Source organism: Acinonyx jubatus, chromosome D1 (assembly GCF_027475565.1).
Source record: "Acinonyx jubatus isolate Ajub_Pintada_27869175 chromosome D1, VMU_Ajub_asm_v1.0, whole genome shotgun sequence".
Lineage (NCBI taxonomy): Eukaryota > Metazoa > Chordata > Mammalia > Carnivora > Felidae > Acinonyx > Acinonyx jubatus.
In genome coordinates, this window is record NC_069390.1 from 71,362,193 (window position 1) to 71,388,606 (window position 26,414).

Sequence of the window (26,414 nt, forward strand, 5' to 3'; positions counted from 1 at the left end):
AATTGACATTTACTGTGACATGGAAAAAAATGAGAGAAGGACAATTTTTGAGGTGGACGAATTTCAGAAGTTTAGTTGTGAGGCATTTTAATATTGAGATGTTATTTAAACATACAGTTAGAGAGGTCACTTAGGCATTTGAGCTTACAAGACTGGAGTTGCTAGGTTTGGGGTTAGGGATATACTTTGGTGACTTTGGTGTATTATAATCATAGAGATGGTATTTAAAGTCAAGGACCTGATGTGGTAACCTAGATGATGAGTGAAGGTAGGTAAGGGAAGATATTTGCTTCTTGATCTAAAAAAAATTAGAGTAAATTTCTGTCTTGCCTAATAAATTATTTTTCCTGTTGTAAGTTTTTTCTACATTCCAAATGATCTTAAGCTGAGGCTAGATGACTCAGTGAATTGGGTTCAAAGATTCAGAAATAGAGACAAGAGGTGATTAACAGAAATAATAATATAACTAAGTATATATTATTAAGGATGAAAAATTAGGAAGGAAAAACCCCAATTCTTCTTTGTGCTCCCACAAAGAGTGTGTCTGACTTCAACCTGCTCTGAGAGGTACACTTTCATTATGGACAACAAACCCCTTTTAGCAAGTTTATGACCCCAACAGCAACCATAAAGGAGTCAAGCATGCTTATACAGTGGAAATAGCAAAGAGTATAGAATTAGAGGAAAGGGTTCATGCCCTGATCAATTTATTTGCTGTGTTCCTTTACATTAGTCACTGACATTTCCTGGGTTGGGATTATTTATCATTAAAATGTCTAATTTCTGCCTTAAGCATTTCAGAGAACCATTTCTGAGGATCAAGTAAAATCAGATCAAGTAAAATTCTGAAAGAGTTTTGTGAATTATGAGAGGCCTTAATAGATACAAAGTTTCATTACTGATTTTGGGATCAGTAGAGTTTGGTAATCCTGGTCCAAAGCAAATAGGCATTAGGGAATGGGAAGTTAAAACTCCTGAATATTAGCAACTGTTTTATCACCAGTTGGGCTTTTTTTCTGCATACAGTTCAAGATTAGGAAATCAACATTGCTAGTGTGTTTTAGATGGTGCAGGTAGCAGGAGTTTGGCAGGGGCAAGAAACAGTGAGATTTTGAAAAGGAGAAATAGGCCTGCTGTTTTGAAAGCATTAGAAGCAGCATTGAATACTCCACAGTGTGATTGCTTAGCAACAAGACTGCGGAGGGAGTAAGAGAATTTGGGATAGATAGTGGTATGTTTTCCATACTACACCTTTCTGATTGTCTACAATACTTTTTCTGTAGCTATTTGTGCATGCATGTTTCCTATGTGTTTTCTGATGTGCTTTTTCTTAACATCACCTCTCAATTACAGTTAGTAGAAAATGTTAAGACAGAATTCAAAGTAAAAACTCCTGGAGTATAGTCTAATAAGTAAAAAAAAAAAAGTAATAGTTACTAATTACCCAATATCTACAATACTTTTACGTATATGGCCAATATTTCTATTCTTTATGTTAATCTTAACTGAGATAAAAACGCAGTCCAGTTAGACTCCAGAGTTTGGAGGGAGAATAGTGGCATATTCCAATTTACCCTCAAATTGCTCAGATAGGGGTTTTAAATATATATGTGTGAGCATACGTGTGTGTGTGCAAGTATAAAGAAAGAGAAGGAAAAAACAAAGGGACAAAATTTGGTCAATTGATGAATCAGGGTAACAGGCTGTTTGTGTTGTTTGTGTTGTTTGTTCTTTCCAACCTGCCTGATGTTTGAAAATATATAACAAGTAACACTTCTATAAAAAAAAATAAATAAAACAGCTCCCACCTGAATGTACTCATCAATATAAGCAATGAACAGCCAACTATCATATGTATCCTATAATACAAAATAAAGTATATAAAATCACCTGTTAACTATTCTTTACAAGATTGTTTAACTTGAAGCTTATCAAGTCTTAAGATTTAATTCTAATTTAGAGGAAATACAGGAGACAGAAGTACAAATGAAATGACACCACACGAAAGCAGTCATCAAGATTTAGAAATTGAAACATTCTGTAGGAAAAATTAACTACTTTTCAATAAATCAATGTCACAAAAGCTGTAGGTCTATTTTAGATTAAATGTAATTCAAAGGGAGCCTGGGTGGCTCAGTTGGTTGAGTGTCCAACTTCGGTTCAGGTCATGATCTTACAGCTTGTGAATTTGAGCTGTGAGTTCAAGCCCCGCATCAGGCTCTGTGCTGATGGCTCAGAGACTGGAGCTGCTTTGGATTCTGTGTCTCCCTCTCTCTCTGCCCTTCCCCCACCCCCACTCACACTCTGTCTCTCTAAAACTAAGCCTTAAAAATTTAGATTAATTGTGATTCAAGAAGCACAACCAAAGGCAAATCATCTGTGATAATTTAAGAAAACTTGGAGAAATTTGAGTAGGAAGTTTTTATTAAATTATGATAAGAACTATTTTTCATTTTGTTTGTGTGATAATGAGAGCATGTTTGTGTAGGAAAATTTAAGTTATCATTATATTTAGAAAAGTATAATGAAATGTTTACAGGTGATTATCATGATGTCTAAAAGTTAATTTAAAATATTTTAGAAAAAAGATCAAAACATGGGGAATATTAATAAACTTAAGACCTAGTTAATGAGCATATGAATGCTAATTAAACCATTCTTTTAATATTTTGTATAATGGTACATTTTCTAACATATTTGCTATAAACTAAAAAAAGTAATAAAATTGTGAGTCATCGACCAAAGCCGACTGGTAAACATCAACTTCAGCAGGCATAGAGGTCAGACAGAAGACATGAGAAGCTGTAACTGCAGACCAATGAGCATGGTACACAATAATCACAGATCAGATGTAGGTAGCTATTGTGTATATATATTTATCACTCTGATTGGGGTCAGAGATAATATTGTAAATGGCAACAAGTCCTCAGAATCACAGAAGCCTCACTTGAAGTGGGTCCCCCTTGATGAATTTGCCACTTTCCCCACTGCTGGATTTTGATAGTTACCAAGTGGGTCCTAGAAGATGGCAACTTGTCCAATAGTGCAATTTACATGCCTATTAATGTCACAGAAAAAGAATTCTCCCTAAAGCAAATTAAGAATGCCATTAAGAATCACAAACAGACCTTTTGCTGGCAAGAGAGAAAGAAAAGAAAAGTACAATGAAGCCATAAAAGGCAGCTGTAAGTTGGAGAGAAAGAACAAAATAGAACTGAATGCATGTTATCCAAAAAGTTAGAATAATAAAATGGCTTTATTTTTATTTCTTTTTTACAGATGTCTTAACAGAAAATAAAACTATTATGCTGGCCCATATTTCTAGATAGAGTTGAGATGTTACTACACGTAGAAGAGATAATATAGGCAATTCTAAAGACATTTTAATATATATCCATAAAAACATAAAAACGAAGATATTAGAAATGCAGAATTATGATGAAGAGGAAACTATGGCAACTACTAGCCAGTGTAATTATCAATTCAGAAGAAATGATTTAAATTGGAGCAAAGTGTGAAGTTGAAATACAGGTTTACCAGAAATGAAGTTGAAAGCTTGGGTTTGCATTTGGATATTCTTGCTATCATTCTAGCAAGAAGGTAATTAGGATGCTGAAGAGTCTTAAGGATTGCAAGTTGCGAATTAAACATTAATGATATGCTTATTCATTCAAGCATATTGTAATATTTTAGTAGACATACTGTTAAGGCTCTAGAATAAAGACAAAAAGAGTAGTTTTAGAAAGTATCTACAAGAGAGATAGACATGTAAATAATCACCATAAAATTAATGAGTTTCTATTTAACGTAACTCATTTATTCCCTGCACTTCTGGGAGCTATTCATTAAAGACAATATAAGCTTCATAAGCTTGAAGCATTTGAAAAACTAAAAGAAGGTTGGACACTAATAAACACCACAACAATATAACAGATGAGGTCAGAAAGGCAGACAAGAGCTCAACCTATAGATTATTGTAGACTATGGTAAGGAATTTGCCTTTATTATAAGTCATTAGCTAAGAAAAGTTCCTGACAAAAAAAAAAAAAAGAAAAGAAAAGTTCCTGACAATTTTGAAGCAGAGGAGTGACATAATCTGATTTTAGTACACCGGGTGCTATAAGAAAATGTGTTATGGGGCACCTGGGTGGCTCAATAGATTAAGCGTCTGACTCTTGGTTTTGATTCAGGTCATGATCTCACGGTTCAGGTTAGAGCCCCACATCAGGCTCTGTGTTGGTAGTGTGGAGACTGCTTGGGATTCTCTGTTTCTCTCTTCTCTCTCTACCCCTCCCCCACTCATGATGTCTCTATCTCCCTCAAAATAAATACAAAATAAAATAAAATCCACTTTTGGTATTGTACATTCTGTGGAGTTAGACAAATATATAATGACATAGGTCTATTATTTAATGTCTTACAGAGTATTTTCACCTAAAAATCCTCTGTTCTCTGCCTCTTCATCCTCTTCCCCACCCCAGGCAACTATTGATCTTTTCATTGTCTCCACAGTTTTGCTTTTTCCAGAGTATCGTATGGTTGGAATGATACAGCATGTGGCCTTTTTACACTGGCATCTTTCACTTAGTAATATGAATTTAAGTTTCTGCCATGTGGTTTTTTTATGGCTTAGAAGCTCCTTTCTTTTCAGCAATGATTCATAGTCTTTGGTGTGGATGTACCATGGTTTATTTATCCAATAGCCTAGTGAAAGACTCCTTGGTTGTTTCTGAGTTTCGGCACTTATGAGTAAAACTACTATAAATATCTGTGTGCAGGCTTTTGCATGGACATAATTTCAATTTATTTGGGTAAATACTGAAAAGCACAACTGATGAACTGTATGGTAAGAGCATGTTTAACGGCATAAAAAACCGCTAAGCTTGTCTTCCAAAGTGGCTAAACCATTCTGCATTCCTACTAGAAAGAAATGAGGGTTCTTCCTGTTACCCATCCTTGTCAGCATTTGCTGTTAGTCACTATTCTGGATTTTGGCCTAATAGGTATGTACTGTTATCTCCTTGTTATTTTACTTTCTATTTTCCATGATGGTATAGGATGTGAGGCATCTTTTCATATGCTTATTTGCCATCTGTGTGTGTTCTTTGGTGAAGTGTGTCTTCTTTGTTTTTAATAGTTTTATTGAGGTACAATTGACAGGGGGGTCCAGGTAGCTCAGTTGGTTAAGTGTCCGACTCTTGTTTTTGGCTCAGGTTATGATCTTATGGTTCCTGAGGTCCAGCCCTGAGTTGGGCTCCATGCTGACAGTGCAGAGCCTACTTAGTATCCTCTCTCTGTCCCTCCCCGATCTCATTCTCTCAAAAATAAACAAACTTTTTAAAAAAGTACAATTAAATATATAAAGCCACACATATTTAATGTATATAATTTGATAACTTTGATGTATGTTTACACTTGTGAAATTATGGCCACAATGAAGACAATGAACATATATATCTCCCTCAGATTTCCTGGGCCCTTTATAATCACATCCTTCCTCTACCCTCTTTCCTAAATATCCATTTATGTGTTTTCTGGTGCTGAATATGAGCATTTTCTAAAATATTTATACATAGAATTATACAGCTCTATTTTATCTAGCTTATTTAATTCAGCATAATTATTTTCAGATTCTTTAATATAGCATATGGTCCTTTTTCTTTCTTTTTTTTTTCTTTTTTTCTTTTTCACTCCCTCTGATGCTAGCTTGCCAATCTTGGTCTAGCCACATTCCAAAAGGATGTTTCTTCCTTGCTTAGTGACTGTGGACAAATTTTGGCATGGGCACCCAGAGACTTTTCTACCACTAAGTGGACTATAACAATATCTCCAATAGTGTCTGATTCCCAGCCTTGTGGAAGGGCCCCTCTCCTATGTCATTCTTTCCTTGGTTACTCCCCACCTCAGTTCTAGGGTATACCTTGGAGATTTCTTTACATTTTTAATAGTTACTCCAATATTATAGTGAATATTTATTTATATTAAACTTTTCCTACCTAAATTGTTCTGAAGTTTCTATGAAGTGTTCACAGGTTCTATAAACATAGGTTTGTTGGTTTGCTTATTTTCCTCATGAATCCATGTTAACTCCCATAGCCTGGAAACTAACACCTCTAACTGTCAAGGATTCACTACCTCAACAAGAGCTGCAAAATTTAAAATGTGTTTCCCATGGAACCACTTAACTCTGCACATAACATCTGGAGGCTTAATATAGTCTTACATTAAAAAAAAAAAAGAATGCAAAAAAAGAAAGAAAAGGAAAATGTTGCTGTTAGCCAAACCAACACAAAGACCATCCAAGATAGAAAGTACACTTCTTTACCTCAGACTCCAGCGGCAAACTACAGTTTATAGGCTTATTCCACTTGTATCTCACTTGTCCTTCCTGGAGCTTTTTACTTTTTGTCAGAGTAGGGGAGCATTTTCCTAGAGGAGTATTCTCTCATGAACCAGCCTCCCCTCCGCTACTCCAATGCCTTCTTCCCCAAAGTCTCGGATTCCAATTCACTTTGACTCTCTAACCAGGTTCCAAACATTCAGTTGTTTTTTTCCTGATCAAAACTGAAGGGAACTTCAGGTTTTCTGCTGGAGAAAGAGACTATCATGATACTGAAGGAAAATAACCCCAACTTTGGCATCCGGGTCTAACTAAATAACTCCTGAATATTATGTTAAAAAGGTTTCAAACTGCTGCTTCTACACTGTGTCTCCCTGGGCTGTGTGCTGTCACTTTAAGGGCAGGGATTCAACTTCTCATTGGCCTCCCATCTGTCCCAGAGCCTAGCCAGCTGATTTTTAAAAGTCCTGGTTTTAAAGCCCCACTGGTTTTTTATTGTTGTTGTTGTTTGCTATAAATAATATTTATATGTTTGCTATAAATAATATTTCAAATGGCTCCTTCTTTAAATCTCTTGGTCTATGATAAGCCCTAGAAATAAGTGTCTGGAAAGCCAATAGGAGTAGTAAGCTGTGTGGGATCTCTGAGTGGGAGAGAGGCTTCTTCACTAGTAGTGAAGAAGAGTGCTTCCTCTGGGCTGCTTATTGTCAGTGGAGCTTTCACCTAAATCTCCTTGATGGTTCTGCTGGGCTCACTTTGTACGTATGATCACTAGGCCTCCCATCCATTCTAGCAGAGATATGAGCTCACCTGGATACCATCTGCTGCTAGACTGGGGGTCAGGAAACATGAAGTCTGGGCCCCATTCTTCTGTTGGGTAAGAGGCTGACCTGTTGCTATGCTGTTCCCTCAGATCTGGTGTCCGTAACCAGTTATATTATGCTTTGCCACATTTTGTGGTTCTTCTATAGTTGTATCTTATATTAGTTACAGGCTTCACTTAGACACATATCAGAGATGATAAGAGAGAGATGAGCCTATACCATCTTGTCTGAAAAGTTCCCGATTGATTTTATCATGCTGCTAAAACCAGACAAAGGCAGCTCAAAAGAGAGAAAAGAAAAAAAAAAAGATGAAAGAAAGCTACATACTACCATCCTTCATGAATATAGAGGCAAATATTTTTAGCAAAATAATAATGAATAAACCTCACCAACATATTAAAAGAATTATATGCCATGAACAAGGGGGATTAATTCCAAGATTCAAGACTGGTTCAAACATTTACAAATCAATCAGTACAATCCATAATAACAAGCTAAAGAAGAAAAATCATATGATCACATGAACTGATGCAGAAAAACCACTTGGCAAATTCAACACTCAATAATGATAAAAACACACAGAGGACTGGGAATAAAGACGGAACTTCCTCAACTTAATAAAAAACATCTACTAAAAGCCCATAGCTAACATCACATATAATGGTGGAAGATTGGATTTATTTCCCCTAATATTTGGAACAAGGCTAAGATTTTCATTCTCATTACTATTATTTAACAAGTACTAGAAGGGTATAAGAGGCATGCAGACCAGAAAAGAATAAATAAAACAATCCTTATTTGCATAAGACATGACCTAAATAGAAAATCCAAGAGAATCTTCCCCTAAATTCTGGGAACTAAGTGAGTCCAGCATGGTCTCATTATACAATGGGAACGCACAAAACCCATTTGTTATTTCTGTAAAGTAGTACTTAACATGAGAAGCTAAAATTAAAAAAAAAATATACAATGCCATTCAAAATCTCTCAAAAACAATGACATAGATGTAAATTTAACAAAACATGCATGGGACTTGTATGCTGAAAATGACAAAATATTGATGAAAGAAAACAAAGAAGCTCTAAATAAACTGAGAGATACACTGTGTTCAAGGACTCAGTATCTTGTCAAATCTTGCCAAATTTATATCCCAGTAATATTTTTTTTTGGTGTAAATATGATTATTCTAAAAATTATAAGGGGCTAGAAGAGGTAAATAATCTGAAAACAATAGTAAGCTAGGAGGAATCATTGTATTGAATTTTATGACTTGTTATATAGCTAATCACCAACACCATTTGGTATTGGTCTCAGGACAGACATACAGATCAACAGAACAGAATGGAGAATAAAGATGCACACAGGTAGAGCCACCTTTCTTTCTTTCTTTTTCTTTTTTTTTATAAAAAAGGTGCAAAAAGCAATCTAATGGAGAAAGGATTTTCAACTAATTGTGCTGGAGAGGTTGGGCATACGAAAGCAAAGGAAAAGGAACTTTGACCCAAACCTAACACTTGACACAAAAACTAACTCAAGATGGGTCACTTCAGGTTCTGGTTTGACTCAGGTACAAAGAGATAAGCGTCACCAATAAAAAAAGGTAGTAAAAACAGTGACTGGAAATGTGACTACACCGTTGTTGTTTATGTCTGTTTAGATACATATGATAGGTGTTAGTATGTTGTACCAGCATTTATTTTTTAAGTGATGCTAACTCATGACTGCTTAAATTAATAATTTGCTTCAGCTACAGCAAACTACTTGTAGTTAGCCAAATGCTCCTCACTTTTTCTATTAATAGAATTATCTGTCTACCAGAATGCAAACAATTTTGTAAACAATAAATGTTAGCAATTATTATTTTTCTTCTTCTCTCACTTTATAAATGCTCAGAGGATTAAAACTATGTTTTTCACATTTGTGTATTTCCACTAGCTTGTTTAATGCCTGGTACATAGTATTCGATCAATAAATGTTGGGTTGACTAGATCACAACGACATCTTTTCATTAGCATTAGTTCATGTGTCAATGTATAACTTTTCTCATTTAATTTTGCCACCAAGAAATGTGGATTTAGTTTATATGATTGTCTTTTTCCATGTTTATAAGTGACATAATCTCTTTAATAATGCTCCCAGCAACAGTCCCTGGCCTGAACAGGTGAGTTGTTACTATCCACGTGTCCTATTAATCTCAGTAGGTAAAGGGGATACAAAAAAGAAAGCTATAGAAGAGGCATTTCACAATTTAACTGATCAGTGAAAAAATATTTTGACTATTAACTGTTGTAGAAATAAACTGTTTGCAACTGCAATTATTTCCATTAAATTAGTTGTTATAAACTAAGTAAACTAAGTATAAGCCAACAAGAAAACATTTGCATGAATTCAATACAGAAATATTTTTATATATCAGGTAATTATTTTTCTCCATAAACTTGAACTAAAGCTAGAGGAACAATACTATAAATATTTTGCTATCAACCAATTAAAAAACAAAGGCACTTGGAAACAGGGGAGTGATATTCCCAAATAATAATACATTTGAATAACACAAATCTTATTAACTCAAATCTAAATCTTTCAGCTTCAATATATCAGAGGATTTTGATAAAAACCCATTTTCATTGTTTATTCTTTTGAATGATTTATTCCTTTTGTATAAAAAAAATACTAGTTTAGCAAAGCTAATCACTATAGACCTTTCAAACAAGAGTAGAAAAGAACAGTTAAGAATTTCAGATACAAATTTAAATTTGAGAATGTGGGGAGGAAGAATGTGTGAGCAGCAGCATTATTATTTGTAAATAGTTCCTTTTTAACCTTAGAATAAATAACATTGTAAGTAGTATTACTGTAATCCATATTTCTTTGATTTATAGGATATGTTAGCTTATTTAAAAGATAAAACCAGGGGCACCTGGGTGGTTGAGTTGGTTAAGTGTCCGACTTTGGCTCAGGTCATGATCTCACGGTTTTCCAGTTTGAGCTCCACATTGGGCTCTCTGCTGTCAACACAGAGCCCACTTCACATTCTCAAGATAAAACCACACTAGTGAAATAAGGTTTCAAAAGTTATTTCCTTAAAATAATCTTTTAATTATATTTCTTGGAAATAAAACCAGTTTAAAATTGCCACTGTAGTTCATGCTTTTAATGATCCAACAAATAAATGTAGTTGGTTAAACACTGCATCAATTTTCTACTGGAATAATCACAATCACTTATGCTATTAGTTCTCTACTTGGCACCTGTGTTGATGTAAAATGCTAGGAAATCAGATCCTAAAGGCTTATCTCTATCACTCTCAGAACACATTCAGTAATATCAATATGACTTGTTTCTGATAGTATTATGTTGTGATTACAGGTGGAGCTGGCCTGTTTATATATTAATTTCACTTGTGTTTTAGGGATGTAGTTCTGAGATTTTCCTACTGGTAAGCAATAAACTGTATAACTGAACGTTCTGCTTTGTGATTTCCTCTGGAGATAGTTTTTCCCTTCACTAGACTCATGAAAGCCTTTGTTGTAAGTAGTGTACCAAGACAATAATACAGAAAAATACCATATATTAGGGATACCAGAAAAGTAAACAGAGAGTTCATCAGGGAATGAACTGATAGTGGAAAATGACTCCCAGGGAAAATGATGAAGAGAAAATAAGGAGGCATTGCCAGCAGGAGGATGGTGATTCAGCCCTTCCTTCCCCTCGGATCCCAGACAAGGTCACCCCACCTCTGCTACTCCTGTAATTTAAAAGCCTCTGGTGTATTAGGCTAGAAAGTCACAGGGTACTGCCTGGACATTGCCTTTTGGGTGACAGGAGATGAAGAGATCACAAATCAAATGCAAGAACATGGAAAAAACAGCGCCGTGGAAAGGAGAACTCACATTTTGACTGGTATGGAGTTGAAGGGATTTCTTGACTGCCTTCTGAAAACAGCCTATGCAGTAAACTTCCAGGAAATTCCACGAGGCTAAAATTGAAAAAATTAAACCCTAAAACATCCTGATTTTTTTTCCTCCCCAACCTCCCCACTCAAAGAAACTATTTAATGTTTATGGGTTATTAGAATGACTTTTCATACTGACGTCTTCCTGGAATTTTTAATGTCTATTTGTAGACTAAAGACTTACTATCTGATAACTATATATTATATTTTCTACTAATTAAATACATTTATAAAGCTTTGTGACAAGAACACTTATTTTATATTTCAGAAATTCTTAGGAATAGTAGGAAAGGGGAATATATTCTACCCATGAAAGCTCTATGAAATTAATTTTCTGGGGTACAGTTCAGGAAAAATCACATGGATTATTATACTACAGGTGTCTGACAAGGCAAGACAGAAAATAGGGTATATGATTAGTATAAATATTCAGAAAAAATCAACAGTGAAAGCTTATTTTTTTTCAATCCCTTTGACTCTGGTTTCTTAAAATTTTCTCTCACAAGAGCTGCATTTTGGATATACTGTGGTGTCAAGGGGGAGTCAGGGAGTTGTTAATTGGGAGGCAGGATGTGTGACTAGATCTATTTAAATTTATTTTCAACAAATTTAATAAATTTAGATTCATTAAAATCCTAAAGCAGGGTTTTCAACACTGGTGCTGTTGACATTGTCAGCCAAACAATTCTTTGTGGAAAGGGCAGTTCTATGAGTTGTAGGATATTTAGCAACATTCCTGTCCTCTACCCACTAGATACTTGTAGCCTCTCTCCCAATCCCAGCTAATTGTAACAACTAAATTGTCTGGACCAAACATGCCAAATGTGCCCTTATAGACAAAATTGTTCTTGAGTGAAAGCCACTGGTCTAAGATAATTATAGCAATCCTATTTTACTCCTCAATTATTGGAAATAATAAACCATAACCAAGTTATAATCGAGTTGGTACGAGATTCAAAATCAAGGAGACAAAGGAAATAGCTCTGAGTCAAGTAGAATCAGATTCAAGTTATGGTTATGGGAATTTTATCAAGTTGCTTAATTTCACAGAGCCTCAGATTTTTTAGCTGTAAGTAGAAATACTAATATCTATGTCAGAGAATTGTATGGGGATTGGATAAGATGAATGTGAATTCCCTGACAGATTACTTGGAATATAGTAAGTACCATACTGTTAAACACTAATAGCTGGAATGATAAAAACATGGCAAGTATGAGGATCTAGTAGGAAATACTTTTTTAAACTATGATGGGAAAATATAGATACTGCATCAAAATGTAAATTCATTGAGATCTCACAGCTAGAGTTTATTAGTATTAAAATTCTAATATCTTTTAGATTTTACAATTAACAGTCTCTAACAATTTCAAATAATTAAGTATAGTAATGTTAAAAGAAACATATCAGAGTAGGGAATGTTTAAAGACCTATGTTTTTAGAATATGAGTTTCAGGCTGACACACAAAAAATGGAAAGCTATTCCATTTACATAGAATGGAAGAATCGATATTGTTAAAAAGTCCACACTACTCAAAGCAATCTACAGATTCAATGAAATCCCTATCGAAATAACAACAGCATTTTTCACAGAGCTAGAATAATCCTAAAACTTGTATGGAACAACAAAAGACCCCAAATAGCCAAAGCGATCTTGAACAAAGTTGGAGGTATCATAATCCCACATTGCACACTATACTACAAAGCTATAGTAATCAAAACAGTATGGTACAGACACAAAAGTAGACACATAGATCAATGGAACAGAATAGAGAGGCCCAAAACAAATCAATTAATCAATGACAAAGGAGGCAAGAATATACAGTGGGGAAAAGACAGTCTCTTCAATAAATAGTGCTGGGAAAATTGGACAGCTACATACTAAAGAATAAAACTGTAGCATTTTCTTACACCTTACACAAAATAAACTCAAAATGTATTAAAGACCTAAAGTCATAAAACTCCTACAATAAACCATAGGTTTATCTCTTTGACATCAGCTTTAGCAACATTTTTCTAGATATGTCTCCTTAGGTAAGGGAAACAAAAGGTAAAATAAACTATTGGGAGTACACAAAAATTTTAAAAAATTTTGAAAAAAAATTTTTTTTTGGAAACTGTTTCAACAAAACAAAAGGGCAACCTACTGAGTGGGAGAAGATACTTGCCAATGATCTGTCTGATAAAGAATTAATACCCAAAATGTATAAAGAAATTACACAACTTAATATCAAAGGGGGGAAATATGGTTAAAAAATGGCAGAGGACCTGAACAGACACTTTCTCAAAGAAGACATACAGATTATCAACAGACACATGAAAAGATGCTTAACAGCATTAGTCATCAGGGAAATGTAAGTTGAAACCACAATGAGTATCATCTTGCACCTGTCAGAACAGCTAGTATCAAAAAGATAAGAAATGACAAGTGTTGGTGAGGATGTGGATAAAAAAGCACCCTTGTGGTGCTGTGTTCCCACTGTTGGTGGGAGTAGAAATTGGTGCAGCCAATGTGGAAAACTGTGGAGATTTCTCAAAAAATTAAAAACAGAAATACCATACTATGCAGTGATCTATTACTGGGTATCTACCAAAAGAAAATGAAAATGCTAACTCAAAAAGATAATCACACCCCTATGTTTAGTGAAGCATTATTCACAATAGCTCAGATATGGAAGCAACCTAAGTGTCTATTGGTAGATGAATGGATAAAGAAGACATGATATACACATATACACACACGCGCACACACACACACGCACACACACACACACACACACAGTAGACCATCACTCAGCCATAAAAATGAATGAGCTCTTAATATCTGTGACACCATGGATGGACCTAGAGGGTGTCATGCTATGGCTAAGGGAAATAAGTCATACATGGAAAGACAAATACTGTATGATTTCACTTATATGTAGAATCTAAGAAACAAAACAAACAAAAGCAGAAGCAGACCCACAAGGACAAAGCACAAATCAGTCATTGCTAGAGGGGAGGGAGCGAGGGGCTGAACAAAATGGGTGAAGGAGAGTGGGAGATGCCAGCTTGCAGTTATGGAATGAGTAAGTCATGGGAACAAATGTACACCACAGGGAATATAATTAGTGGTATTGTAATAGTGCTGTATGGTGACTGACGGTAGCTACACTTCACTTAGGGTGAGCATTGCATAAGGCCTAGATTTGTGCAATCACTATGTTATAAGTTTGAAACTAATGTGACATTGTTTGCCAACTATACTTCGATTAAAAAAGAAAAGAATATGAGCTTCAGGCAACTGTGAACAGAAATTTTTCATGGTGTCATAAACTGAGATCAACAGAAGAAGTCAGCTTTATAAAGTTTCTCAACTCTGCTAAAAATCAATGTCAGTTTATTGCACATTTGCGCTCTTCAAATCTAAGAGGCAAAGCAAAACCTAATGCCTTATGGGTGTACTTTGTACCTCTGCGCAAAAGTGGTTATTTGGACATTATACCTATGAATAGGAAAAAAAAAAAAAAAAACAACCATTACAGGTCATGGATCTATCAGGAAGGGAAAAATAACATGACATACTGAATATCTATCGAGTTCTGTACTTTTAGCTCTACATACACATAAGGGAAACTTTACTAATATAAGAACTTCCAGATTTTTGTAATCACCTATTTTTCAAGTTTAAAAAATGAAACAATAAACTACTTTGTTAATATATTCATTGTTTCAACTGTAGGAGCTTTAAAGAAGGGGAAGAGAACTGAAATGATAAAGAAAAGGAGCAACCACAAAGACGAGATGAAACAGATCTGAAGGCAAGGCAAAGGCTCACAGAGACAGAATGAAAGAAACCGAGAAAAGACAGCATGTAGGAAATACAAGCAGTAAGAAGATGTTAAACTGATCTACACAGCCATTTGTAACCATTTATAAATACTGCTGCTTTTTAGTCACAAGATTACGCCGCACTCTTATTGCTGTATCTACAATTAGACTATCTGTGTCTTGTCACTTACCTTAGCTGCTAGATGAAATTAAGTAGCAGCTTATTCTGGCATCAGTGGTGATTCAAGCTACGTCTGGAATTTGCAAATAGGTCTTTCCTCTTTGGGATGTATATACACTCTCATCCTAACAACAACCCCCTCCCGACCTCACCACACGAAGTGTGGCAGAGATAGATAAGTCTTTAAGGGCTGTTTGCCTATAAATCCCTCTTTGTTCTTATTACAGTTTTGTAAATATGAATGCTTGATGATATAATCAACAGAGAAAACCCAGGAGGTTCACAGAAAAACAGTCAAGATTAAGTGTTCTGGTAGAATCTTGGTTATTACTAGCTGTATAGGGACTGGTTATCAGGTAATGAAGTGCTTAATCTATAATTACCTGAACCATTGGAAGTTACTAATTCACATGGTAAATTTGAGTTACTGAAGCTAGTGTAATTTTTTTTAGCTTCACTTTAACTTTTTATGAAAATAAAGAATACAGATTTAGTTCAATATGGAGGCAACAGTTGCATCAGTGACTCTACTACTAAACAAATCATAGAGACTTGTACTCATAACTAGCAATACTTAAGCTGATTTTGATTAATTATCATTAGATCAGAAATTTTAAAAAGCCTTCGAATTCTTGGTTCATGTGGCATCATATTTTTGTCCTCTTGGTTTTCCAGCTTTTATTCTTCTTTATTTTTAATTTTTTAATGTTCGTTTATTTTTGAGAGAGAAAGAGACACAAAGCATGAGTAGGGGAAGGGCAGAGAGGGGGAGAGAGAGACACAGAATCCCAAGCAGGTTCCAGACTCCAAGCTGTCAGCATAGAGCCCAAGGCAGGGCTCGAACTCAGGATCCATGAGATCATGACCTGAGCCCCAAGTCAGACAGACGCTTAACCAACTGAGGCATCCAGGTGCCCCACTCTTATTCTTCTTTTAATTAAAAAAATTTAAGATATTTTATTTATTTTTGAGACAGAGAGAAACAGAGCATGAGTGCAGGAGGGGCAGAAAGAGAGGGAGGCACAGAATCTGAAGTAAGCTCCAAGCTCTGAACTGGCAGCACAGAGCCCAATGCAGGGCTCAAACTCATGAACTGTGAGATCATGACCTGAGCTGAAACTGGATGCTCAACCAACGGAGGCACACAGGCATCCCTATTCTTCTTTAAAGATGCACATAAGCATGGCTCTTTGGGAAAATATCTCCATATATTACAGTAAAATTCTAAGTCTTAAAAGAAAAGGTTAGAAAAGGTAGTGTAAAAATAGCATATGGATAAAACTAGGTTATTATTAGGGTCCATTATTTTTAAAAACAAGAGATTCTTTAGTGATTATATTTAATAGTTTAACCAAGTTCATTAATACAGATTCATGGAAACATAATCCAGAATGGGTTTTGTAGTTCTATATTTCTTAATTTTGTCAGGTAAAGGTATAATTCTTACTCATTTTTACTGCTGTACTAAACCAGCAAGAGTTTCCTAGGGTTGTTTCATCTTCAACAGATGCTAAGAAATAGTTCGCATGGAAACATAATATAGCACATACTAAAATCCTAAAGTTCATTAACATTTGATTCAGGTAAATTTCACTGACTGAAATTACTCAAGGGTATTATATGATTTATGATATATGAATCATGGCATATGATTTATATGCATGTGTTGATTCTTTTTTTTTGAAAGATGTGTACATTCTTTTCTGGACAGGACTGAAATTTTAGATCAACAAGAGTAAAATGAATGATTTTTCTAGAAAATGAGGAGAGTACAAGGAGAAGTATGAGAATGGGAAAGAACATAATGAGATGAAGACAAGAGGAAGTAAATGGAAGAAAATAAAGAGACTTGAAGAAGGTGGAGAAATGGTAAGAGAAGAGAGGAAGAAAAAGGAGGATTTAGAACAGGAAGAGGCTGAGTAGGAGAAGGGAGAGAAAGAGGGGAATGGGGAAGAAGGAGAAAGGAATTAACAGCAGAAGACAAGGAACAGGTAAACAATGAAGGAGGAGGAAATGGAGGAAGAAGGCAAGGCCAGCAAAGTAGATAGAGGCTGTGTGACGGCTCTGAGGGGAAGGATTACACTTTTAGACGGTCCAGAACTGTCGCTCTGGAATCTTGATCAAATGGCTTTTCTTGATAACCATGAAAGTAGATGAATAGGGAGGAAAAAGCAAGAAATATGTTTTCAAAGCAACACTCCAAAAATGCCAGCCAGTACCCTTTGTGTTTGAGTTACATCTATGTTGAACTAAATGTATATAATAGATTTATTGCTAGTGTACATGCATTTATTTCTCTTTGCTGTCTTTTACTTTGCTAGATTTTTTACTGTCTTGGCCAGTAGTGGAAAATCTCTCCTTTCCCAGACCTCAATTTCCTATACAACAGACTGCCAGTGAGATATGGAAGATTCTGTCCAGACACTGGGAATAGAACTTTGGCAGGCTAGAGAAAGCTTCAGTGCAAACACAAAAGCTGTTGCTATGTGGTCTGCCTGGGCTCTCAAATATCAAGCCACTACTTTTCTTCTTCAGCTTAGTGAAGTTTTGATTGTATTTACTGATGTTATGAACAGAGATACAAAGATGCATAAAACATAACCTACTCTCTCCACTATGAATTATCCCTAAGTATACATGAAACAACAGAATGTAGAAAATTAAGTAGTCTTTCGTTAATATCTGAATTACTATTCCAATGAAAAGCAGGTTGACTTGAAGACAACCGATGAAACCAGAGGCTTCAATGAAGCCTGTTAATTCCATTTATATTTAAATATTGGAAACTGTATAATCTCTGGCCAGTAGCATGAGGAAGAAAGTTGAAAACCAGGTGAGTTGTAGCATGGGGATTTGAAGAAGCAAGGTCTGGAATAACTCATATAGTTAGTCACAAGAAAGCAAGGGAGGGAAGATAGGCCCTCTGAGTCCAAAAGAGTGCATGGACCCAGGATACTTATCCAGATGTATCAAATAGAATAAGATGAGCATTAATAAGAATAGAAGATGGGTTTCTGCTTTGAGGAATAAAAACTTCATGCTCTAGAAATGTTAACCCAATGAATGTCTGGAGCATTATTAATAAACTAGCTGGGGAATCTGGAAATGGGGTAGCCAATATCTAGCATAGGAAAATGGACCTAATAGTTCCCCCATTTCTACATTCCTACGGAGTTGGGACTTCTCAGATGGTTCTTCCTGAATTAACTTCCATATAGAGCTGTATTATCTATGCTGTACTGAGATGGACTGGATCTGCGGCAGAACTTTAAGTGTCTCTGGCCCCTGACTTTTTGGTACTGTGACTCAGAGACATCAAATTGAACTGATGGCTGTTCTGGAAATTTATTAGCCTATTGTTAGCTTAAACTGGAATTTGCAATTACAGGGTGATAGGGAATGGTTCCAAATTATATATTTTTTTAATTTTTTGATGTTTATTTATTTTGGAGAGAAAGAGAATGAGCAAGCATGAGCAGGGGAGGGACAGAGAGAGAGAGAGAGACAGGAAGACACAGAATCCAAAGCTGGCTCCAGGCTCTGAGCTGTCGGCACAGAGCCCGACGCAGGACTCGAAATCCCTAGCCATGAGACCTGAGCTGAGGTAGGGCACTTAACCAACTGAGCCACCCAGGTGTCCCAATGGAATGGTTCTAAATTATTATAACTGATTTCTACTTTTTAAAAGAATATTATGTAACATAGATTCATAGTAAGCACTTATATATTATCTAATATAATCCTCAAAAACAATGAGAAAAATGTAAGAAATGTAAAACACTAAAAGGACCAATCCATTGTTCATTTCTCTCAACAGTATTAGACAACATTTAAACATAACACTTTTGTTTTTGTTTTTTTGCTTTTTATAATTATTTATTTTTTATGCATTCAAGCAGATCTAGGTCACTGAATTTTCAGAAACGTGCCCATGGGGTTTTAATGACATGTGAGGAACTGCTTCAAGCGGTGGAGGTGTTCTAACTGATTTCCTTATCTCTCTGAGGCAGCCATATTGCAATTCTGATGTCCAAACAAATTCCATAACCTAGCTTAGAGAGTATAATGGGCCAGCCCCTCTCTGTTCTTTAGTAGCAATAATAATCAGCACGCTGTTCAACAAATTTGAGCAATGATTTTAAAAAATATTTTTAGCTTTACATATTATATTCATTATTGTAATATAAATTTTATTTTTCTGAGAAAAATCACCGCAGATCTTTGGAGAACTTACATAACCTAAACAGTCACAGTTTCCCCAAGAGAGAGTACATGAGGTTAAATGACTTACGCAATACAGTGGAACAATTCCATCCAGGACTCTACAACTAAAGCCAGTACTCTTGAGTTCTTCAAGTGCTACTATATTACCATAGGTGAAATTTTGCTAATTACATTAGTGTAGAATTTACACATGGTTGGTCAGCATAAATTGTTTACATTATAGTTAGGTTTTAATTGCATTCAAACCAAATTCTGGGGCTATTCACATTTAAAATGCATTATTTGGGGATTCTTCTGAATATATATTTATTCCAAAGAGGCAACATTAGGACCAGAATCTTTGTCCTCTTCCAGATCCGCAACTAAAGCAATGTAAATAAACACATTAGAGTACAGGGGGAAATATTTCAGAAATTATATTGAGTCTACCATTTTTTCTTACTTTTTGAAGAGTTTTCTGTTTACAGTTATGTTCAGGCCTCAAAATTCCATGTACCCTGTGAGATTTCATCACTTGTGTTTATATTTGGAGCACAAACAGGAACATGAGTATCTGCAAAATAAAATCCCGTCTTCCCTCAAACTCAAACTTCAGACCCGCTTAAAAAAGGAATATGACAGAAAGTGAGGAGTAGCCTCATGCCAAGTTCAGTAAAGTAAAAAGACAAAAGAATTGGGGGCAACCTCAGAGAAAAGTCAGAAAAAATTAACATGTAAAGAACAAGTAATTGATCAATGAGAGAAAATCACAGAATCAATAACTGAAACACATATGCTTAAATGCATATAAAGAAAGATAGAATGCATATATTTGTATATTTGTGTTTACATTTGACCACCTCCTTTGGAAAGAGAGAGGTTATGTGTGCTTTCTAAGACTACTGTTCCCCATTAAAACACCGGTGTACGATCATCAAAAAAATACTAAGTGCCCTAACATGACTTTAAATATGATTTTAATATATTTATTTTACAGCAGTTTTAGGTTTTCAACAAAATTGAGAGAAAAGTACAGAAATGCATAGCCTCCCTCCTTACCAACATCACTTAACAGAATGCTACATTTTTGAGTAAGTATGAACATACACTGACATATCATAATCCCCAAGTCTATAGTTCTCCTTAGAAGTCACTCTTGGATGCTGTACATACAATGGGCTTTGACAAATGTATAAAGATGCGTATCCATCATGATGATATCAGAGTATTTTCACTTCCTTAAAAATTCTTTGTGCTCTGCCTATGCATTTCTCCCTGCCTACCCCTGACAACACTGATCTTTTTACTGTTGCTGTAGTTTTGCCCTTTTCCAGAATTTATATAGTTGGAATCCTAGAGCATGAAGCCTTTTAGACTGGCTTCTTTCACTTAGTAATATACAGAAGATTCTTCCATGTCTTTTCATGGCTCAATAGTGCATTTCTTTTTAGTGCAGGATAATATCATCTGCACTAAATCTGCACTGGATGTATCACAGTTTATATACCTAATCAACTTAGTGATGGACATCTTGATTGCTTCCAAATTTTAGCAGTTATGAATAAAGCTGCAAAAAACACCCTTGTGCAGGATTTGTGTGGAAATTATGTCTGTAATTCCTTTGGTAAGTACTAAAGAGTGCACCTGTTGAATTGCATAGTCAGAATAGAATTGGTTTTGTAAGGAAATGCCACACTGTCAGCCAAAGTAGCTGAACCATTCTGCACTCTCACCAGTAATAGAGTGTTCCTATTACTCTATATCCTTGCCAGCATTTGGTGTCGCCAGTGTTCAAATTTTGGCCATTCTAATAGATGTGAATTGGTATCTTGTTATTCTAGTATGATCTAAAAAAATTTTTTTTACATTTATTTATTTTTGAGAGACAGAGCACAAGTGGGGGATGGGAAAGAGAGAGGAGACACAGAATCCAAAGCAGGCTCCAGGCTCTCAGCTCTCAGCAGAGAGTGTGATGCAGGTTCGAATTCACAAACTGTGAGATCATGACTTGAGCTGAAGTTGGATGCTTAACCGACTGAGCCACCCAGGCACCCCCTTCTAGTATGATTTTAATATGTGCTTCATCTTAGGTCCTTCTACAAAGTTCCTGCTAAGGTTGCTTATAAATAGTTACATTAAAATATCACTCCATATTAATATTGGCCTTAATCACTTCTCTTTAAGAAAGGGTTAAACTTTGCAGATTCCATTAGGAGAATGAAAATAGAACAAGAAAATTCTCAATGTGCATTATTTAAAGTGAAATCTTAGTCACAATAGAGCTCTGTATACAAAATAGACATATGATTAATAATTGACAAAGAATGACTATAACATTATTATAGTATATAAAGAGATCATCTGGACTTTCCATGTTACTATTAAAATTTAATGATTCATAGCCATGTGTGTTATTGTCAAAATGCTTATATGGTAGATGCTATTTGTGACATGGCTTTACAGTTCCTTTATCAAGGATAGAATCTTTTCCTCCCTTCCTTGAATCTGAAATATCCTTGTAGGGACTTTTATTGCCAATAGAATGTGTCAGAAAAAAAGGAGTGGCCTAGACCTCAAGAGGTTCTGTGTGTTTGACTTTCTTGTTTGGATCCATATGATCACCATGTAAACATGTCAGGTTAGCCCACTGCAGGATGAAAAATTACACAGTACAGAACCAATTCATCCCAGATGACACTATCTTAGAGCTGTGAAACCCCTGTCAACCAACCAGCTGACCGGACTACCCAACTGGCCTACAGTCTTGTGAACTATAGCTAAACAAAATACTATATGAACTACATATATATACTATATTATATACACATTATATAATATATGTGTTTATATATATAAACTATATACTGTAAGAACTAATGAACTATAGCTAAACAAATGCTTTTTGTCTAAGCCATTGATGGAGGAACAATTTTTAGTGAAGCAACTGAAAATTCATATGGTGTATTAGAAGACTTAACTTATGAACCAAATTTAAAATAATTCTTTTCTACTACCATCATACCAAAAGAGAACAGTTTTGAGTTCACACTCAAGGTATTGGTGTGCATGAGATTTTTTGTTGGTGTTCATGATCCTAAGTACACTAATTTATCAAGTGTTAATTAATCTTTACCAGGTGCTAGAGATGAAACATTCAACCACTCAGATAAAAAATATCTATATGTAGGGGCACCTGGGTGGCTCAGTGGGTTAAGCATCTGACTAGGTTTTGGCTCAGGTCATGATTTCATGGTTAGAGACATAGAGCCCTGCATCCGGCTCCATGCTGCGCTGTTAGCTGCTTGGGATTCTCTCTTTCTCTCTCTCTGCCTCTCTCTCTGCCCTGCTTGTGCTCTTTCTCAAAATTAAAAAATAAAACTTAAAAATCTAGATATAGAAGTAAAAGGTCATAGAAAGTGATAAGAAAAAAAATAAAGCAGACTACAATAAGAAAAACTCAGGTATTGCATTGCAATGTTGGATAGGGTCACTGTGGAGGTGATGTTTGATGAACACCTCCAAAAGATGAGACAGTAAAGCATCATAATATCTGAGGAAAAGGCATCCCATATAGATGCAAGGTTTGTGTAAGGTCTAAGGCAGGAAGATGCCTGGTGTGCCGGAGCAACTGAGAAGAGGCCACTGAGGCTGATCAGTGGGAATGATCGGGAGAATAATAGGAGATAGAGTGAGAAAAATAGCCGGGGACAGATAACAAAAAGATTTTTCAGGTCATTCTAACATTTTACTTTTATTCTTTATTTATTACAAAAGAGCCACTAGAAAACTTTTAGCAGAGTAGTGGCAGGATTTAGCTTCAATTTAAATAGCATCATTCTGGCTGCTGAATTGAAAATATACTTGAGAGCCACAGACAAAAGCAGGAAGATAAAACAGGTGTCTGTAGCAATAATCCAGGACAGACATGGTGGCTTGGACCAGGATAGCATCAGTAAAAAATGGTCAGATTATGATTACATTTACAGACAGGGCTGAGGGATGTGTGGCAAATTCAATATGGGGTATGAGGGAAGAAGGGTTCCTGGCTAAAATAAAAATGCCCTAGTATGTTATTCTCGAATGATGAGCTTACAATGTGAACAAACCAATGTCAAAACACAGAATAGCCTTGATTTTGTCTACCACAGGTAGAGCTATTATTCTGTTGTTTGATATGGCAAGTGGTTTTCAGAATATTGGTCTTTAGATGTAGCTGAAAGGTAGAAGATTTATAAAGGAAGAAGATGAATCCTCATCTCTTCCCCTCCCCCATGAGGGCTCAGTGACTGTAAACTGTTAATAATTCATTTTGATCATTTGAGATACTTTACATTTGAAGCCAGAATATAATGTACTGATTAAATCACATTATGCGTAGCTGGGTGAATATATTATTAAACAAATTACCCCTTTCCATAACCATGAACTGTGCATCTGTAGCAAATGGTTGAACATTTTAATAAGGAAGAGTGTAATTATATTACGGTCATTGCCTTTTGCAGGTTTATTGGCCACATTTTGGAGGTGAACATCTTCCAATGAAGGTATTTATTGTAAAGGAAAGATTTTCAAGTTATAGTCAGTACTCATAACTCACTGAAAATATCCCTATTGAGAGAATAAGGGAGCATGGAGGTGGAGCTTTTGGATAAATTATTGAACTTAAAAACAATAAATCACCAACTGATTTTTTTTCTTTCAGGAATCACTCCTTGCTGCTGGTTATCTACCTAGCTACCTACTTAATGTGCACTGAAAGAAAACAACGCAAAGCAAATAAACACACACAAAAAATCCTCTTTTTACTGTTAGATGAAAAGAAATTACTTCACCAAGAGGAAGACTCACTTGGAATTCTCTGGAATTTGCTTTAATCAGTTGTGATGTACCTCCTGAGTCCTGATCCAAGAGGAGGACTCCAAATGAGACTACTAATTAAAAAACATTCAAAGAAACTTCTTTTTTCTAATAATTTAAAAAATAATTTTGACCATCCAAAGTCTATGACCTCACTGCAATTTATAATGAATCCAAAACAAGTGTGTCAGAATCAAAGAGATTAAGTTGTGTTTCAAAGATTAATAAAAGATGAAACAAGGAATTGCATGCTGGCAAGATGTTTGGGTTTTGCCTCCATAGAGTTTAATGACAATTCTTGAGTAATGCACTCAACCCAATCTGAGAAAATGCCAGTTACCACAAGGCAAGGCATTTTCTGGTTTGTAGGACAAAGAGAGTCGACTTATTAAACATTAAATATGCATCTGAATAACTAGCCACAGATCTTATTAAAAAAATCAGTGAATATAAGAGTTTTGTTTATTCATTTACCCAAATATTTTAATTAAAGCTAAAATGACTGAACCAGTCTTCTCAGCTTCCTTTCTCTGAGTGTGAAACAACTTTTTGTCATCTTAGGAAGGGTATGGAGCAAAGTGGCTGGTTCTCAGCTTATATTGTATTTCACAATCACTATAGTTGCTTTCAAATGATATCCATGCTCAGGCCCACTTCAGAATAATTAATGAGAATGTGTAAGTGATGTGGCTTGAACATTGATAGCATGAACGTTCCATGATGCTAATGTGCTACCATGGTTGTGAAATGGGAAAATTCTATTCAAAGTAACCCCATGTTTCAAAAATGGGAAAATTTTGGATACAGGCTTTTAAAATTTATAGAGGAGGTTTGAATCTTAGTCATGATGACATATTTGCAGATGTTTTAAATTAGAAAAGTCTTCCTTTAATATGTAACAGAGTTCAACAGATATAAAAGAAGTTAATCTTTAATTTTTTAATGTTTTTATTGACTTTTTCTGAGAAAGAGACAGACAGAGCACGAGTAGGAGAGGGGCAGAGAGAAAGAGAGAGAGAGAGACAGAGAGAGAGAGAGAGACAGAGAGACAGAGAGAGACAGAGAGAGACAGAATCAGAAGTTGGCTCCAGGCTCTGAGCTGTCAGCACAAAGCCTGATGCAGGGCTTGAACTCATGAACCATGAGATCATGACCTGAGCTGAAGTTGGATGCTCAACCAACTGAGCCATCCAGGGTCCCCTAAAGAAGTTAATCTTGATTGGAGTTCATTGTCGGGGGTATGAGGATTAATTTTATGTGTCAACTTGACTGAGCCATGGGGCGCCCAGATATCTGATCAAACATTTTTCTGGGTGCTTCTGTAAGGATGTTTACAGATGAAATAACCATTTATAACAGTAGCTTGAACAATGTAAATTGCTCTAACATAGCTGCCTCATTCAATCCATTAAGGCCTAAATAGAACAAAAAGCTGATTCTTCCTTGACTAGGAGAAAATTCATTCTATCTCAAAGACTTCAGAAGGGGGCATCAACTATTTTCTTGACTTTAGACTTAGAACTGAAACACTGTTTCTTCCTGGGTCTTGACTCTGCTGACCTTCAGCCTTGAACTACAGTATTGACTCTCCCATTCTCATTCCTTTGGACTTGGACTGGAACTGAACCATTGGCTTTCCTGGGTGTCTAGCTTGCTGACTCACCCTGAAGATCTTAGGACTCATTGGGCTCCATGGTCCTGTAAGCCAATTCCTTATAATAAATCTTTAATATATATATATATATATATATATATATATATATATATATATATATATTTCCCATTTAATATATATATAATATATATATTTCCCATTTAATATATATTTAATATATATTTATATATATATATTTATATATATTTATTATATATATATAATATATATATATATTCCCATTTAATATATATTTAATATATATATATAATATACATATATTTCCCATTCATTCAAGAGGGGTAATGGAAGAAGGACAAAACTAGTACTTATGACTAGAAACAAGGACTATTAATACATAGGTAGGAAGGAAGGGAAGAAAAAAAAGATAAAGAAGAGAAAGAAGAGAAAGAAAGATATGTGTAATAAGAACCTATATAGCTTTATCTACTATCTACAAATTCAGAGACTAAAGATTATTTTTGTTATGTTTTTACCTCTCCCATTTCCCTACTAATATGTGTTAACAGTAGTTAACATTATATCTCAGTACAAAGTTATAATGTCAGGAGGGGAAGTGTGACTCTATAAG